Here is a 9,875-nt window from a genome sequence, read left to right on the forward strand (position 1 = left end):
ATGGGATACTCAAGGAAAAGCCTGGTTTCTTCTGATCGTAAAGAAATGTGAGAAACAATTCCACAATAGTCCTGTGGGTCAAATGAGATGGTTTTGCCATCTGTTGTCCTTTTCATGTGTTGCTTCTCATAAAGCTACATTCAGTGATAGTCAAAGAAGCAGGACTTCCTCAAATAATAGCTCATATATGGCCATTTACATTTTAGAACTATTTAACCCTAAGGTGTCCTACCTCCGTTCTGTATTCCCGAGGAAGGTTTCCTGCTCGTTCTATGGGGAGCCAGCAGTTAAATGTGAATGAGAATCATCCCAGTAATCAAAACACAAGTCAATATTAACAAAGTAAGCAGTACAGTCCAAATACATGTTTATGTATATACATCTTTATATATCGTTCTGTGGATTCTAACACTAATCCTAAATTCGTACACTTTCTTGCCATCCAAAAGAGTTTCCTTCTCCTGTGTTCACAGAGAAATACTATCAACTGCATAATAAACTCATGATGGCATTCTTTAGGAGTGACTGAAATTGAATGCTCAAAACCCATAGATAAATTGCATGAGATCCATTGCTGTGAAATTGCTGAATCAGATGCCAGCCATAGAAATGCCTCCATTTCACAAGAAAAGAGCCTGAATAGCATTTTCTTGCCAATCTGGCAATACTCAGCCTGAACTGATACTTTCAAAGCTGTGACTTTATTTCCTGGCAAATAATATTCAGAGAGATCCCAAATTATTTACTACAATGGGCTTATTAAAAAAAAAAAAAATCTCGACAAGCAGTACTAGACAGAAAACGCAAACTGTTTTCAGCCCAGTTCCTGGGGAAATAAACGTCCTTGTGCATACATCTGTTCACATTCCTGTTTGTACCTCTGAGTCCTGATGCTGTGCCATTGCTTGTCAGTTTTAACCCATGTGCAAAGGGCATAGTGCAAAATACTTTTATGCATTTACGGAAGAGATACAGTTCAATAAAGAGGAGAAAGCAATGAGAAGAGGCTACAGGCTGTACTTAGCCCTGATTTGTTCTCAGAGAGTCCACATGGGTGAAAGATACCGTGAACATACCAAAGACAGGAAAATCCTTGATCAGTGTTACACTTCAGAAGACATCAGACAACCAGGCTTCAGGGCATAAATTGACAGAAGCCCAGTCCTATTTTTCCTGTTCCACCTGGAACTAGTTATTGATCCATCCATTAGCTGTCATCAGAAGTACTGATCACTAGCATCAGGTTCACTGCTTATAGAGGCACATACAAAGTGACTCACTAGTTAATGGTTGGGAATACACTTGTATACAGTCAGTATTTAAATGCTGCTATGATGTTATTGGTAAAAATAGTCATAAGAGTACTTCAGAATTGCATATTTATTTGCTTTGCCCCACAGATTACAAAAAGGATTCAGAAAATGCATAAACATGTTTACTTCTCTTTCACAGATGAGACAAATGGGGCATGGGGTGGCAGTGATGTGTAGAGGTGAAAAGACATCCCAGATTCCTCTAGCTCCCACACTGCTTTCTAATTATTTGGTTATGTCACCAAATGACAGAAGGTCCTTGAAGGAGCAGTTAGTAAATATACCATTACCCTAGAACCCACACTAGGAAACAGAGATCAGGGCAATTTTACTTATATCATTCAGTGTCAGAGCAAATAGTAGGAGTGGAAATGCTCACCTCTGCCTCATCTTCTAAACATTAGGCCATGCTCCTTTCTCCTTACCCATGTTCTCAGCTTTATGAATCCACTATATATAAAATTGCCAAATTACCATAAGGTTAAGTGATTCCAGGTTCATATTGCAGTACGTATTGTGGTTAGGAAAATATTTCAAATACAATTTAAACTTACAATAATTCTTCAGAACTTGTTTTTATATTTGACTGTGGCCTTTTATCTCTTCCTAGTGGAGACAGTGACCTGTCTCCCTTAACCTGCAACTGATTTGTGTGATGGCAACATTTCCAGCTGCACAAGTGCTGTAACATCTACACCTAAATTAGTTCATGAGTCAACATATCTACTTGGGTTATTACATGTATTGCATCAATTATCTACAAATGAAATACAGCTGCGTTGTCTGTTGCACCATTTTAAAACATCCATTTAATGAGCCTTAGAGCTCAAAAAGATTGGGGGCATTTGGTGACAACAAATAAAAAAGAAACCCAATCTGGTCCAGTATTATCCAGCTGTAATTTTTTTTTTTAGTGGAACCTAATCAGGTGTTTACTGTAAACATGGGCAGTACTTCTAGTTTATTTGCTAAATAGGAGTTGGACACAGGAAGCATGCCTGGGTCACAGTCAAAGGCTTTCACTTGCAAAACAAGGTCACTCCTGTCTTTGTGACAGACACTTGAATAAAAAAAGCTCCTTGTCCAGCAGTTCAAGATCAGTCTGACATTATGATGGTTCCTCCTTAATCTATTCACATTTTCTTTTACTGAACAGGGCAGCATCACCATGGCCTGGCAGTTTCCTCCATTTCTGGGAGGAGGGGGAGTGAGGGAATTGGAGGGAAAGCACAGGATCAGGGTCTGGGAAGTTGTGTCCATATTTTCAGAAGTTGAAAGAATCTCCAGAGAGCTCCCAAATTGCCTGTATACTTTTTTATGTGCAGCATGTCGGGCACCTGTTTTCAATTGCATCTTCAGATCAGAAGATCCTCCTGCTTGGGCTCTGCAAGCCTGGCCATAGCATATAAAACGTCCCCTGCATATGGCTGTCATTTCAGTTTTCCTTGCAAATGATTTCTGTTCCATGTGTAGGTGAGAGGCTTGTTTGAGGCCTGCTTACATCATACGTATGGAACTTGATCCCCACTGTAGGAAATGTGTACGGAGGGCATTTGTTTAAACTTCTGGTCAGTGGGGGTCATTCTCATTGTAAATGGATTTTCACTCATAAACTATGTGAGATTAGTTTAAGTCCTCACTGGAGACCCCAGCTTTGCAGAAATCGTGGCACATGAAAGCAAGAAGACTTCTTGTTCGAGCTTGTCCACATGCAACTTCCAGATGCCAGCACATGGGCCAGCAGACTTTGTACAACTATCTATCACAGCTGCAGCAACGAGGGCTGTGGAAACCACATTACAAGAAACTGTGGTTAACCTGTTCCTGGGAAATAGATCTTTCAAATAAGAAGTGGCATCACTAGAAAGAAATTGACCTTTCCGCTCACATGAAGGTGGCCTTACTGCCTCTTATTTTGTAAATCCTAATGTTGGACCTGGAGATGGAGCCATACTGTGGAGTTAAAACCCGAGTGCAGTTTCAAACACCCGTGTCTGTGGGAATCTCAAGGCCAGTGCTAGACCAATTTCAAGCCTGAGGTGTAGTTTGGGAATGAAGGTCAGTTGGCTAAAGGAGGTGGAAGGGGAAGAAGCAGGAACAAAAAACCTTTAAGAGAAATGGGTAAACGGTAGGTTAAACAGGATGTTTATTCACAAAACATTACAATAAAAAATAAACTTGCCTGAGGAAGCAAGTTAGCACTCCTCTTCCCCCCAGTATAGTTCATAAGACTGAAAAGTGACCAGAGAAGATGTGGGAGCCTCAGTGAACAAAGAAACATCTGCTTCTTCCTGGTGTGGCTGCCCATGGACACTCAATGGCTGCCCAGCACCATCAACCTTCGGCAGCACCCCAGAACCTACAGACTGTCCAGGGCAAGACTGGTGCTGTGGTGCCGAGAAGCCATGGTTGGAGGATGCACTGAAGCCTCCTCATGGGTCTCAGAGACCTCAGAACCCATGCTGCAGAGCAGGTGCCTCCAAGGCAGACATCTCCATGCTGCTAGAAGCCACCCTTGTCACAATGTCTGCCCATCCAGTAGCTGAACTGGCTTCTTGTAAACAGCCTTTTTTAACTAAAAAAGCCACAAGCTGGTACTGTCAGTGAGCAGTGTGGTTGAAAAACAGGTTGGGAGAGAGAAGTACAAGAGAAGTCAGGTGTCACCCTCCAAAGTTACCAGCACAGGAGGCCACTTCGGTGGCTCTCTCTGTGAGACAGATACAGGGCTTCCCACAGCCTCTCTGGCTCTCCCCACCTGCCCCACGGGGCACCAGACCTCGGTGGGGACCCCAGGACCACAGCAGGGCCCCTGTCCTCCTCCAGATGCCTGTGGTGCCCAGGAAGGGGAACTGCACCATGAGGCCTGGGGCTGGCCGTTTGCACATGGAGGAGCTGGTGAAGGCTGCTCTCTCTGGAACTTGGGTGAAGTTTTGGTTTATAATGCCAAAACATCCTTGTTGTTTACATTCCTCTGGACAAAGGCTTTTACACTTGAGACCCCCAGTGTTTTCCTTCCCATTATCATCATTACAGAGCATGTAACCCCCCTTCTCTTTTTTTTTCTGCCTTCATTTGATCTGTCATCAAGGAGCTGTTTTCTTTGCTCCACTGGCCGCTGTGCCCTTCCCAGCTCTGGCCATCTCTGGGAAACACACACAGGCACACATGGCCTTTACTGTAGGGTATCCCTCAAAGCGATGAAAAAAAACAAGATCAAAAAGTCACAAGTGTAGCAGATGTCAAGTGGTCCCTCAAGACCTCTATTTAACCCCTTCTTTAGGCTTTGCAGGACCTTGACAAGAAATCAATCAGAAGGAAAAACAAAGCTTTTCTAAAAATTTGCTGTGTTTTATTATAAATCAGGGCTCATTTTATACGTTCTAATGCCCCTGCTTGACTGCAGGAAACATTTAATGAAGCCAGAGCTGGCTTTAAACCCTGGCTATGAACCCACTTACTACTAATTGGGGTTGTTTATGACTTTCTGTAATAATGTTTGACATTGCAAACTGTGAATACTTTTTACAGTACTTCCTTCTCTTCCTACCCCTGAAATGTCATCTAAAACCAGGTGTATGAAATATCTGTACAGCAGTTAAGCAATCAATGCCTCTTATCTAAATGACAGAGATGTATGGGGCATTTAAAACCTAATGATTATAAATGGAGGAGAAAATAAGTGTGGAGGAACTTTTCCATCCTTTTTCCCTAAGTACAGTATGCCTCGCAAATTTATCATATTCTCCACAAGCCACCTCAGGATTGCCTGCAACTCCTTACACAATGAAAAATTGCAAACCATTTTGCAGACGGAAAATATCTTCTCAAATTGCAGCTTTGTCTACAGTTTGGGGAATACTGCCCAGGTTAAAACTGAAAAAAAAAATTGTAACACAAAACATTAAGTCAGCCTGAAAAGGCAGAAAACTCTGAAACAGTTTGTTGGAGCAAACCATTAAAAGACAATTTTCCTGTGAGCACAGTGGGCTTTCAAGGCCCTCTGAAGTCTGAAGGGCAGAGGGGGTAGGGTCTGCCTATGTGTTTTATTCTGTGTCAGTTTTGGTTTTCAGCTGCTGGTTCAGTTCTGAAATCAGTTCTATCCTGGCAGACCTTTTCACCTAGGCAGAGATCCTATGAGGGCTTTTCATCTCTGCACAAGACGTAACTCCCCCAGTTAGATCAGATTGCAGGATCAGGGCCTAAGCATGAATACATCCAGTCCTTGCAGGAAATGCTTGACTCAGCCAAAGAAGTGTAACTCAAGAAAAAACACTCTACTTCATATGGAAAAAAACAACTTCACTGAATATATTTGCCTCCAGCATTCTGCTGGCTAGAAAGGTGACATTTGTTCCTTCCTTCAACAGGAAAAGGTGACATTCACTCTTTCTCTGACATGCCAATCCTCTGCCAGGATAATTTTGGAAAAGTAAAAGTACAATTGAATTCTGTGCAGGCACAGAGGTCTGTAATTATGGTTCTTCATGCATGACTGGGATCTTTATTGTGTATGATGCAGTTTGATCTTTATCTGCCCGATTACAGGCACAAGGAGAACAGGGGCATGACCTTCACCTCTACCTCACCACCTCCAGCAGTGTGGGGAGTTTCAGCCCATGGTCCATCTTATTACTGACAATCTAGCCACTTTCCAAGCCACAATAATGAAAGTTTCTGTCCAGAGGCCGCAGCACATGTACAGTTTACCTGTTCATGCATCACAGCCATACGCCCTTGAAGGACCTCAGCCGCACCAATACATACAAACCAGATACATACAAACAGCAGGTTCAATCCCAGATCTATCATTTACTAATTGATTACAGTACTTAACCTCATTTGCATCTGAATTTCACTCTTGATATCAGAAACTGAAACAGAGTCCGGCACTGGGGTTTTCTCCAATTGGACTCTGACAGGCCTCCTAGATTGAATCCTCTCCCCTTATTTTTTTCCTCTTAATTGATGTCCTCCACTGAGGTTTGCCTTTCCTGCTGATTGAGGAGAATAAATTTCACACAACAAGGAATGTGCTAGAAGAGGCATCCAGCTACCGGACTGAAGGAAGAAACCCAGAACATGTGAGGTAGAAAGGACTAGATCCAGCACCATGGACTCAAAACACCAGAGGACACAGGATAACGTGTAAAATGGTCACTTTTTTGTGTGTCACTGTTGACACACAAAATTTGAGCTGGACTTTTATAACACACTACAAAAGCAGACACCATGCTCAAGCGCACATAGAATGGTGTATACCTCTGTGAACATCCAACTTTGCACGATTTCCAGGCCATGGTTGGCAGTACTCAGACAGTCTAGGTATCTAAGCATGTGGCTGCAGACTCACTGGGATTTTCAAAAAAGTCTAAGCAGAACAGATGTCTGGCATCAATTTATCATGTTGTTGTGTTCAGCTTCTCATTTCTCCTGCAGAAAAGTTCAGAAGCATCTATCTATTTCCTAAAATGTCTAAATACCTTTGAAAGTCTGGCACTTACTTCTGAGATCTGTGGAACATTGCCCCATTACATACTCATCTGAGTGCATTCAAAATATTTCTAGCTCAGACAAACAAGGCCAAATCTATTTTTTAATATTATTTTTTTTTAAATCTGAAAAACAGCTGAAGCGCAGTTGGGATTCTCAGTTCAATGCTTCATGTAGCCTTATATATTATTCACTTAGTTCCTGTAACTAAGGAGTTTCTTTCTGTGTCATTTATAGATAAAATACTATCAAGACAAGCCAGCTCCTCTTTATTCTTGATGTCTGAAGAGGGTAAAAATATAGTGCAGATGAAATTAATCTTTTTAAAAGCAGTTCACCTTTCTCTCTAAGTACCTCCACTATAGCATAAGGAAAAAGAAATAGCTTTCTCCAGTGCTACAGGATTTCTCTCTTTAATCCAAAGCATTTGATGGCTGATCATTAATAACATGTTTGTCAGTAACTACATTCTGCTTCAAACACCATTCTTTGAACTGGAGTATCATATTTGGGTACATTGCAAGTCCACAGTGATTTTTACAGAGCGTTTTATTTTACCTTTTCCTTGTGTCAAGAGATTCAAGTTACATATGAACTGACAGGCAGATGCAATAGATCCTCTACAAAGGATGATGGTAGGCAATGGGGTTTGTAACATTTCAAAATGGACTGCCATATTTCAAGTGTCTAACCTGGTGATGAATCTGCTGTCTTTTACTGTTAAATGCTTTGGTTTCTGCCTTCAGAAATGGTTTTTTATTTTGGCCTTGTCATGAAATAAAAGGAATGACCAGTTTTGCTTTTATTAAAATTCATGCCAAAACTATAACAGACTTCAGCACAAGCAGGACAAAACCCAAAATAAACCTATGAAATCATGTCATATGGCAACCTAGTCATAACCTGGAAGAGATCTCATTGTCGTGAACATCTTCCACAGCTGTCAAAGTCTGTAAGAATGTCTAAATGATTATGTCTGGCAGCTGAAAAGCAGCAAATAAATATTTAAGAGTTTAAGGAGATGTAGGGGTTTGTGCCAGACCCAGACAGGGTATCAGTCTTTGATCTTTGACAGAAAAGAATTCTTCTGCGTTTGGGGGGGGAGGGGGGGGGGATATAAAAGTATGAAATTTTACAAAGATTTCAGAGCTTTGGGATTGTTTTGGTTTGTCTAATGTCTCTGATACTGGCATACAAAATTCAGAGAAATGACAGATTGATGGTCATCACAAATATCAAAGAATATCACCTGCTGGCCCAAATATAGCATACCCTTATGGTATCAGATTCTTCGTGTGCTTTTTATTATGGTTTACTTAAAAAGGTCAGGGTAGACTGAGAATCCCAATGAAATTCAATCTCTCAATTTAATAAGGAATCTAGTAAGATGTCCTGAATAGGATAAGAAAACTGTATTTTGAGGACTGGAGTAATCCCAAGGGAGTCTTATCCTAGACACAGATTAAATACAACAGACCAAATACTTTATTTATAATGAAGCAGTGTTTTACTTCTCTTTTTTAATTACAATTCTATTTTTCAACTTTTCAAGGAGAAATATACAGAACATAGGCTTTGTGAATGGCACCATAAAGAAACAGTGGTAAACTGTCTTTGAACAATGTTTTATGTGTAAAAATAATGATAATAATTAGAAGAAAGTCTAAACTCAGAAGCACAGAAGCCTTGAACAAAAAAAGGCATGTCTACTAGTAGCAATTTATTTGCCCACATATCTCCTCTGTAAGGTATATGAGGAAGGTGGGAATATGATCTCATTGAAGAATGAATGGTTTCCTCATCCCAGTTCCCATTAGCATACAAACCATAACCTCACATTTCAGAATATCAGATTCAGTCCCACAGAACAATATGTCACACCATATATCTTTGTCAACTCCTCTTTTCCAGAATGCCAAGAAGCTGTCCTGTTTAACACTGTGACAAGATAATAGCCTCATATACTTTTCCCCTACCTCTGATGGAGGTGCTTGCCCTTCAAAGATTATTGGCTTTTTAATGTATATACGCAAATAGCTGAAAAGAAAGCAGTCTAAGACAAACGTCTCCTGACTCTTAAATAACATTTCTGCTGGGGGGGGGGAGGAAAAGGGGTTTTGGTTACCGTAATACTTGCTTTTCTTCACCTGGGACAATGTCACTGCTGAGGCTGGAAAGAGGACTTCTTTCAGAGGTATCTTTGCAGCCTAGAATTAGTCCTTAGACACTATTTATGTTTGACTCCAGTGAATGCAATTAGTCTCCCTGCTGCTGTAAATACTAAAAGTGCACACAGTTTCCTCTGAAGAAAAACAAGTCAGCACCCTTTAGCTGGGCAGTAGACCCTTGCCTGCAGACAGAATATAGGCAGCATTAAGAAAAAAAGCAGCTTTTAGAGTTACACGCAAGACTTCACTTTTCAGCGCACTCTGCAAAAAAAAGCAGAACTGTCAGATAAGTATGTGCAATAAAAAGCAAAATGTTCTTACAGCATCCATCATCCCTGACAGGACACTTACAAAATCCACATCCCTTTTTCTTCTCTGCTCTAGTCTCCACCATCAGTCACTCCCTTCAAGCCACAGGTGGAAACTATTGAAGTGTTCTTGAACTAGTTGCTAGCATATGAGTTGTGTAGTGTATTTATAGGTGAAATGGGTTCTGAGAAGCAGCTTCTGAAGGATGAGTCAGCCTCTCACCTTCTGTGAGAAGGAGGATATTCCTCTTCTATGTCCCATCATTAATGCCAATGAGATGATAGGAGGAGTGGGGTCAGGAGACATTGTGGACTGTTCTTTTTCGCTGACACATGTCAAAGCAGTCCAGAGACTGAGTGCAGTGTTAGGATTGTCTATTGAGAAATATAATTCATGAAATTATAGCCAGGTCCATGATTCAGTTTAATGTTTTATCCCAAACTAGCTAAAGTCTAGCAACATGTGACAATTCAGCCTATAGTGTGTGATGGAAGCAAACGGCTTGACAAGTAGAAGGAGGCAGTAGCTTAGCTGCTGAAATAATTTTCTGATGAGCCAGTGTGGAACAATTTAGTCTAGTCAGCTGCCCTTTAAA

At 41.0% G+C, this 9,875-nt stretch overlaps 1 long non-coding RNA gene across 1 annotated transcript; it reads right to left on the minus strand.

The window, feature by feature from the left end:
* Positions 1–219: 219 nt before the first annotated feature.
* On the minus strand, positions 220–4,001 carry LOC133223945 (uncharacterized). Its single transcript, XR_009728742.1, has 3 exons — positions 3,132–4,001; positions 1,868–1,950; positions 220–708 (listed from the first exon to the last, which is right to left on the minus strand). It is a non-coding gene; the product is annotated as an uncharacterized LOC133223945 (long non-coding RNA).
* Positions 4,002–9,875: the final 5,874 nt, after the last annotated feature.

Source organism: Neopsephotus bourkii, unplaced genomic scaffold (assembly GCF_033783945.1).
Source record: "Neopsephotus bourkii isolate Nb327-2 ecotype Australia unplaced genomic scaffold, CSIRO-AGI_Nbou_v1 NB_1658, whole genome shotgun sequence".
Classification (NCBI taxonomy): domain Eukaryota; kingdom Metazoa; phylum Chordata; class Aves; order Psittaciformes; family Psittacidae; genus Neopsephotus; species Neopsephotus bourkii.